Source organism: Conger conger, chromosome 9 (assembly GCF_963514075.1).
Source record: "Conger conger chromosome 9, fConCon1.1, whole genome shotgun sequence".
In the NCBI taxonomy this organism is placed as follows: Eukaryota; Metazoa; Chordata; class Actinopteri; order Anguilliformes; family Congridae; genus Conger; species Conger conger.
In genome coordinates this window covers 8113147-8121477 of record NC_083768.1, presented here as the reverse complement: position 1 = coordinate 8121477, position 8331 = coordinate 8113147, and positions in this window count along the sequence as shown.

Sequence of the window (8331 nt, the reverse complement as noted above, 5' to 3'; positions counted from 1 at the left end):
GTTGTAGTACGTTGTAGTACGTGTGTAGTACGTGTAGTGTCTGTAGTGTTGCCGTAGCAACCCCCTCTCAGTGGACCAGGAAGTGGCGCTGCAGAAGTGTTCGTCTTCGTTTGAATTTCTGTAAATACTTTCGACCGCAGCTTTGGGCTGAAATAAAAATTTATTTTACACCCTGATCCTGGCAGAGCCTGTGGCGTACAGTCATTCTCACTGTGAGCTGAGTCTGGGGTTTCCATCCGGACGCACGGTCCTTTCCATGTCTCTCTCCCTACCTGTCTCCCTGTCTCTCTCCTTCTGTCTTTCTCTCCCTCCCTCCCTCTCTCCATCTATCCCTCTCTCCCTCCCTGTCTCTACCTCCCTCCCTCAATCTATCCCTCTCTCCCTCCCTGTCTCTACCTTCCTCTCTCCATTTATCCCTCTCTTCCTCCCTCTCTCCTCCCTCCCTGTATCTCACTCTCCCTCTCTCCTCTGTCCCCTCCCTCAAATTCAGAATGCTTTATTGGCGTGCCAAGATGCGTCTTATCTTGCCAAAGCACAAAAAGAACATCGAACATACACCATTGAGCACATGACCATACACCATTGAGCACATACAGTATTTGTACAGTTTACGGACAGACATGTATAGGCGTACTCTCCCTCTCCTCTCTCCCTCTCTCTCTCTCTCTCTCTCTCTCTCTCTCTCTCTCTCTCTCTCTCTCTCTGTCTCTCTCTCTCTGTCTCTCTCTCTCTCTCTCTCTCTCTATCTCTCCCTCTCCCTCTCCCTCTCCCTCTCTCCCTCTCCCTCCCTCTCTCCACATTATTCCAGTCCAGTAAAGCCCTGGAAATGCGTATTAAAATCCGATGCTAAAAATATGTGATATTAATTAACGAGCATCTGTGGTCGGGTTTCCCCGCGTGTAAACGGCGTCCGTGTCGGGCGGTCGGGAGCGTCGGGAGCGGTAAGGAGCGGTCACGTGGGAGCGGTTCCTGCGGCGCTCTGGTGGGTTTAGCCGCCGTGTCGGAGCCTCTCTTCCCTGCGCGTGGATCTGAGAGCGGCTGTTTGGCGCAGCGGTGCTGTTTTTTAGTGAGGAAATGTCGACCCAGTCCACGGCCCTGGTGCTCACTTATGCATTTGTGTGTGTGTGTGTGTGTGTGTGTTGTGTTCAGACTCCCTTCACTTTTTTTGTACGTACTTTGTGTTGTAGATTTTGTAAATGTATGAATGAAATGAAGTGAAGACCGAGGAACTGCCTGATAACATTGTGGCAAGGCTATAAAACCCTTTATAAAGTGACACGGTGGCCTCGATAATTGTGGAATGGAAGAAGTTTTGAACCACCGGGACCCTTTCTGGAGTTGGGCGTCCGGCCAAACTGAGTAACGGGGCGAGAAAAGGGCCTCGGTCAGGGAGGTGACCAAGAACCCAACGGTCACTCGAACAGAGCTTCCTCTTCAGTGGTGGGAGAACCTGCCAGAAGGACGACCGTCTCTGCCGCACTCGTCTCTGCCGCACTCCATCAATCGGGCCTCTATGGGTAGAGTGGCTAGACTGAAAGCCATTTGAGTAAAAGGCATGTGACTCTTGGAGTTTGCCAAACGGCGTGTAAAGGACTCTTTGAGAGCATGAGGAGATCTGAGCTGATGAGTCGAAGCCCGAAGCGTACAGCCAAGGCGATCTGGAGCGCCTTCGGGACAAGGGACAAGTGTTCTGACTGTCCTCGAGTGGGTCAGCCAAAGTCCAGACTTGGACCGCATAGGACAGTGGTCACCACCCTGTTCCTGGAGATCTACCGTCCTGTAGGTTTTCGTTTCAACACTAATTTAGCACACCTCACTCTACTCGACTAATTAGCAGCTCAACAGGATCTCTAGCTGTTGAATGAGGTGTGGCTTTGTTAGGGTTGGAGTGAAAACCTACGGGATGGTAGAATCTCAGGAACAGGGTTGAGGCACCCCTGCTCTAGCTGTTGGATGAGGTGTGCTTTGTTAGGGTTGGAGTGAAAACCTACAGGATGGTAGATCTCCAGGAACAGGGTTGAGGCAGCCCTGCTCTAGCTGTTGGATGAGGTGTGCTTTGTTAGGGTTGGAGTGAAAACCTACAGGATGGTAGATCTCCAGGAACAGGGTTGAGGCAGCCCTGCTCTAGCTGTTGGATGAGGTGTGCTTTGTTAGGGTTGGAGTGAAAACCTACAGGATGGTAGATCTCCAGGAACAGGGTTGAGGCAGCCCTGCTCTAGCTGTTGGATGAGGTGTGCTTTGTTAGGGTTGGAGTGAAAACCTACGGGATGGTAGATCTCCAGGAACAAGGGTTAGTTACCCCTGCCGTAGAACATCTGTGGAGAGACCTGAAGATGGCAGTTCACAGACACTTCCAATCTGACAGCTTGAGAAGATCTGCCCGGAAGAATGGGGTAAACTGCCCAAATCCAGGTGTGCAAAGCTTGTAGAGACTTTCCAAGAAGAGTCAAAGCTGTAATTGCTTCTACAAAGTGAATTAGGGTCTGAATACTTGTATAAATTAAATTTCAGTTTTTGATTTTTAATAAATTAAAGAAATTAAAGAAAAAATAAATAAAAAAATCTGCACGCTAAAGTGAACAATCTGAAGGGGTCTGAATACTTACTGAAGCCACTATGAGTTGTCTGTACACACACAATGTAATTGTGTGTGCGATGCGATGGGTTGTGCATGTGTGTAGTGTGATGAGAAGGATGTGTGTGTGTGTGTGTAATGCCATGGAAGTGTGTGTGGGCCCTGTAATTTGTGTAAGATTGTGTCTGTATGTGGGATAAGGATCTGTGTGTTGGTGTGTGTGTGTGTATGATGCAGTGCGATGGAAGTGTGTGTGGGCTCTGCACTGTGCAGGATTGTGTGTGTGTGTGTGTGTGTGTAATGTGATGGAAGTGTGTGTGGGCTCTGCACTGTGCAGGATGGTGTGTGTGTGTGTGTGTGTATTGTGATGGAAGTGTGTGTGTGTGTGCACTGTGCAGGATTGTGTGTGTGTGTATTGTGATGGAAGTGTGTGTGGGCTCTGTGCACTGTGCAGGATTGTGTGTGTGTGTGTGTGTGTGTGTGTGTGTGTGTGTGTGTGTGTATTGTGCACTGTGCAGGATTGTGGTGTGTGTGTGTATTGTGATGGAAGTGTGTGTGGGCTCTGTGCACTGTGCAGGATTGTGTCTGTAACGGGGAGCTGAATGAGATCTCTGTGCTCTAACTGAAGCACTTCCCACAGTCAACAAGCCGGCACGCCTGCTCTACAGCGCCTCCTCTGGTGGGCCCGGGCACTGCAGGCTAGGCCAGCTGGACACACTCAGCACGACACACAGCTGGACACAACACACAGCACGACTTACACAGCAAGACACACAACACACCAGGACACACAGGTGGACACACACACAGCTGGACACAACACACAGCCACACAGCACGACTTACACAGCAAGACACACACAACACACCAGGACACACAGGTGGACACACACACAGCTGGACACAACACACAGCAAGACTTACACAGCAAGACACACACAACACACCAGGACACACAGGTGGACACACACACAGCTGGACACAACACACAGCAAGACTCACACAGCAAGACACACACAACACACCAGGACACACAGGTGGACACACACAGGTGGACACACACAGGTGGACACACACACAGCTGACACAACACACAGCAAGACTCACACAGCAAGACACACACAACACACCAGGACACACAGGTGACACACACACAGGTGGACACACACAGCAAGACTCACACAGCAAGGCACACACAACACACCAGGACACACAGGTGGACACAACACACAGCAAGACACACACAACACACCAGGACACACAGGTGGACACACACACAGGTGGATATACAGGTGGACACATGCACAAACACACACACCAGGACACACAGGTGGACACACACAGGTGGACACACACAGGTGGACACACAGCACGCACTGTCCTGGCCTAACTGAGCTGCTGGTCTGGGGAGTCGCCAGGCGTTCTGGGCTCCCATCATGCCCTTGGGTCATTCGGCGGGTCGCAACCTTATTGCAAAGCTCGTATGTATCCCCACCAACAACGGCACTCCTGATACCAAATATGAGCAGTAAAATGGTCACTGACCGAGAGAATATTTATTTAAAAAATTAAGTAAAATCCAGCAGAAGATTTCGATTTTAGAGTTGTGTTTCTTAACGGCACAAAATAACCTGTCACAAACGTGGTATTTTGAGTTTATGTACGGCTTGATTTGTAACGTTTCGGTTTCTAACTTTCGTTAGAAGCAGTGTAATTAAGTGTCCTCGTCCGAAAGGTCAGTCTGGGCGTTAAATAGAACCTCTCCTGGAGTTCCCATGCTCTATTTTCGAGCTGAATTTGCAAGTCACCGGGACTTGTGTGTAACCTTGGATTCGCCCCGGGACGGTGGCCACGTGTTCCTGTAAAAACGGACAGGAATGATGCGTTATTGGACAGGTGCACTGAGTGTTTATTCGGGTGATTTTTATGAATTTTCGATGCTGTTTAATTGCCGTTGCGTTCGGTTCCACTACTAAACGAGTGGAGCAAACCACAGAGTTCACGTTTGTGTCATTCCCGAAACTGAATGGCCATAAACTTTCCTCAGCGGTGCAGAACTAGGGCGCAAAACAAGGACATGAAAACCAAAATGTTTTGCTTTTGAATAACATCAACCCCGTTGGGTTTCTCCTCGATCGCCCACCTCTGCCTGTGGTGCCGCAGACAATGCCCCCTCTCAACTCCCACAAAGCGTTTGTTCTCTTCTCCTGCATCCTCCCCTCCCTCCCTCCATCCATCCATCCATCCATCCTCCATCCCTCCATCCCCGCCCTTGGTTTGGTGCTCTGTGTGACATCTCTGCTGTGCCAGAGAAGAGAGGGAGAGAGAGAGTGAGAGAGAAAGGAGGGTAACAGGCCCGTCTATTGTTGGAGTCCAAACCCACGGAATACCTTCCCCCTGCTCCTGACGTCCTGCGGAGAGACGCTACCAGAATTCCAGCTCTGTTTTGCGCCCCGTTCCCAAATCCCGGTCCTCGAGGGGCCGTCGCCTGCGGTTTTCCACCCTCCCTTTACCTGGGAGTCAGGTGTGAGGACAAGCCTGGCCAATCACAAGCACCAATTCAGTTAATAACCTGGGAACAAAATGAAAACCTGGGCCGGATTTGGATTCAAGGGCCATATTTAATGATCCTTGTTTTAGGAGTTGTTTGCGGCCTACCCCCTGCACCTGGATTATCCTCTGACCTATTCTCCTTAACACTGGATTTTGGGTTAAGCAGGGGCGCACAACTCCGGTCCTAAGGGCCTATCTGCATTCTGTTTTTGTTCCAACCCAGTTGCCTTAGTTTTAGTTTTCTGACAGCTCTGCTGTATAGAACTACTGGTTCACTCCTGTGCTGAAGCACATAAGAATCTTTAGGATAGCTGGTGCTTATACAAATGTCTGATGGAGATATGATTGAGCTCATTCAGTAATTAAGAGCAGCCCTGGTTCTGCATCCCTGGTATTGTAGTTTTAGATCGGATGAGACGATGACGGTGATTATAACCTGATTTTCACATGATCTCCTGTCCCACACCTTGCATTCAGATTCAAATTGAGAGAACTTTATTATGCATCGCATAACGGAAAATTAACTTTGATATGGGCTCGTAAAGAAAAAACATAAAATCACATAAAAACATGAAGGAACGGTTAACGACACTAGCACAACAGTAAATCTGGTGCAATGCAAAAGTCACAATCTGGTGCGAGTGTAAAAAAAAAAAAAAAAAAAGAGTTGTTACTGTCCCTATTGTTTTTGGTAAATGTCCTTTTCTGGCAGAAGGGTTTTGAGATGACATCCGGATGGGAGTGGTTGAAGAGTTATGGGGCTGTGTGTGTGTGGGGGGGTGGGGGGTAATGCCTTTGGCCTCCAATCTGGGTTCAGGCCCTCCCTGACCATGATCGTGACCTCTCTAAAGTCATTCATGTGGAATGTTTTTTTGGATTGGAAGATAGTGGTGGATTCCTGTAATGCACGAGGAGGGGGGGGGGGGGGGGGATCAAGGATTCAAACTCTGAATGCTTTATTGGTATGACAAGATACAGTAAAGAGCAAACAATTCAGCGCCTAAGCACAGATCTACTGTACAGACAGACATACCCAAATTTAATTTGAGGGTATCAGGTAATCCGTCTAGGGATTATATCCCTTTTTATACATGGGGGGGGGGGGGATATACCCAAATACATCTATTATTGCATAATCTACAGTGTTTTTTTGTTTTTTTTCCCCAGTCATGACCATGTATAGAATATGGATTGATTTTACAGTATGAGTGATGCCAGAAGTGACACTGGGGTCATATCATGCCCAAACAGGTAAAAATGGGGTGAAGTTTAGGTTTAAAGTTTTCCTGTTTCATGTTTAATCTGTTTCTATTACAAGCAGTCAGTTGTATTGCCACAATTAAAACCATGTCATTTTTAGGTACTGGCAACCCGTCAATTCCAAAAAAAATATAGTGAACAATTAGCATTTTGTTTCTTAGTGCGCCACTTCACACAAACACTAGATTCATATAGACGTGTGTATTTGCAGGTCATTTGTGCTCCTCTCTAGTTCTCCTTCTCCTGTTCCTGTGATGTTTGCGGGTTGCTTTCAGTGCATACTCTGAAACATACGGGGGTTTATGGTTGTTTTCAGTGCGTAAGGGTGGTTTTCAGTGCATACTTATTTAGTCAGTGCAGTTATCCAGCTAACTCCGTGTTCATGCTTCGTGGAACAGGCGGTTGAACCACAGTGGCATTTTTGGAGTAGTTTTGAAGTACTTTGGGAAGACCCAGAGCATGGTTTGGAGGTGCGTAAGGGTCATTTTGGGTGTGTATACAGAAGCACGTCGTTGTTTTTACAGCCTGGAGCCCCCTGAGGTGACGATCCCGAGGCAGGCTGGGGTCTCTCTCTCTCTCTCTGTCCTTGTGTCACCCCTTCTATTTATAACCGTCTCTCTCTCTCTCTCCCTCGTTCATCCCCCTCTCCTTCTGCACGCTGCAGGAATGACGGGAGTGGGTGAGGCCCGGAGACGGCGGCAGAATGGAGGGATTGTTTGCCCGCTGGAGAAAAAGAGGAGAAGAGAGAGCGAGGGAGAATGGAGCCATTGAGAGAGAGGGAGAGAGAGACACCAGTCACCCCCCAGTCCCCCTCTCTCCATTGTTCGCCGAAGAGACGCTGGCGAAGCGACAGGAATCTGGACCCGAAGGAGGAGAGAGAGGGAAGAGACGGACCCATTGTTGTCCCCCCTCTCTCCATCCAGGAAGAAAGGGCAGAGAGAGAGAGAGAGGGAGAGAGAGAGAAAGACAGACAGAGGGAGGGAGAGGGAGAGGGAGCGAGGGAGAGGAGAAATGAGGTGAGTGTGTGAATCCAGGGAGAACCCCGGAGAGCATTTACATTTTACTCCATGTGCAGCATATTTACATGACAAACTGTGAGCACAACGTGACTGCACTATTTATATTGCAGTCTGTGTGCTGCTGAATTACATCAATGTTTACATTACTACGCGTGTGCACCACATTACAGAAATGTTCACGTCACAGTCATGCAATCTCCATCAGCGAGTGTAGGTCATTTTAAAAAGAACCCGCCTTTGGCAGTGCCACTTACATCATTATACCAGTCTCTCTGCTGGTGTCTCCATGCCATTTTAAATGCCCTTCTACTTTGGCTAAAAGCACCACCCACATTGCATGTACATTACAGCAGGTTAATGCAATGATTATATTAGTCTATGGAGCAGACTTTTAGGTTTTAACATGAATGGGTGAACCATCCAAATAGTCGGATAGAATATCCATCAGTGCTATATTAAAACGATAGACCAGTTCCTATGATGACACCATCACACAGATTCTCTCATTGTGTTATCAGAGAGGCTAACCTATTAACCCTTCGAAGAGAAGTGGGTTTTTTAATTTATTTTTATATATTTTTTTGGAATGTTTTGTTTTATTATTCTAAACCGGCGTTCTAGAACTCCACTGCTCTCCGTTACCAGTGGTTACTGTGACATCAGCATTAGAACGTTCAGTTGCGAAAATTCTAATCACACAATTACTTGTTTAGATGCGACACCTCAGAGGGATGTAAAATACACCCTTTATGTTTAATGCCCACGGTCACGAGCTCCGTTCCTTTGATTGTACCGGATTTTTGGGTTAATCTTTTTTTTTTTTTTTTAAGGAACGAATGGGGGGGGGGGTGAACAGATAGGAGGATGGGAGGGAGAGAGGGTGAGAGAGAGAGAGAGGCTGAGGGTGTGGCTGGGTATAAACACT